The sequence below is a fragment of the Apis dorsata genome, unplaced genomic scaffold, assembly GCF_000469605.1.
Source record: "Apis dorsata unplaced genomic scaffold, Apis dorsata 1.3 scaffold_638, whole genome shotgun sequence".
Classification (NCBI taxonomy): domain Eukaryota; kingdom Metazoa; phylum Arthropoda; class Insecta; order Hymenoptera; family Apidae; genus Apis; species Apis dorsata.
Window position 1 is genome coordinate 43,390 of NW_006263830.1, and position 647 is coordinate 44,036.

A 647-nucleotide genomic window follows, 5' to 3' on the forward strand; every position below is an offset into this window, starting at 1 on the left:
TAAGAGGATATCGAGTAATGTTATCCTTTATATGTTTCATATAATGTTCAAGATTTATTCGATATTAATGACAAAAAAAATTAAAATAATCTTGCATTGGATATATTTTAAAGGGAACTGTAAGTAAGAGGAAGAACGTTGAAAAGGAAAGAAAAAGAATCGATATTTAAATAATATTAAAGTGTGGTCATAAATGCTATGTAAGCTAAATTTCATATGCAGCACTCACATATATACGTATACTTATATGAAGTGTTTCAGATTTGTTGTGCATTGCTTTCATTATTATTTTCTTATTTAATATTCTTATTATCGGTGCTTTGAATATATATAAGAAAAAAATGAAATTGTTCAATACAAGCTTGAGGTATATTATGTTCCTCAAAGGAACGCATTACTCGAGTATTCGAAGATCAAGAAAATGAAACCCAATTAATGTTTTTCTTTTTTTTATTCCAGCTTCCTCTTCGTTTAATATGCATGTATTAATCGCTTTTTTCATATTTCGCTTTTGCAATCGATTATAATTATATAATCGATTTATAATTTTATTTATAGTCGATTCTTTCTTAACCAGAAGAAAATCGATTTTATGATTATATATATATGTTTATATATACATATGTATATATATATATATATATATA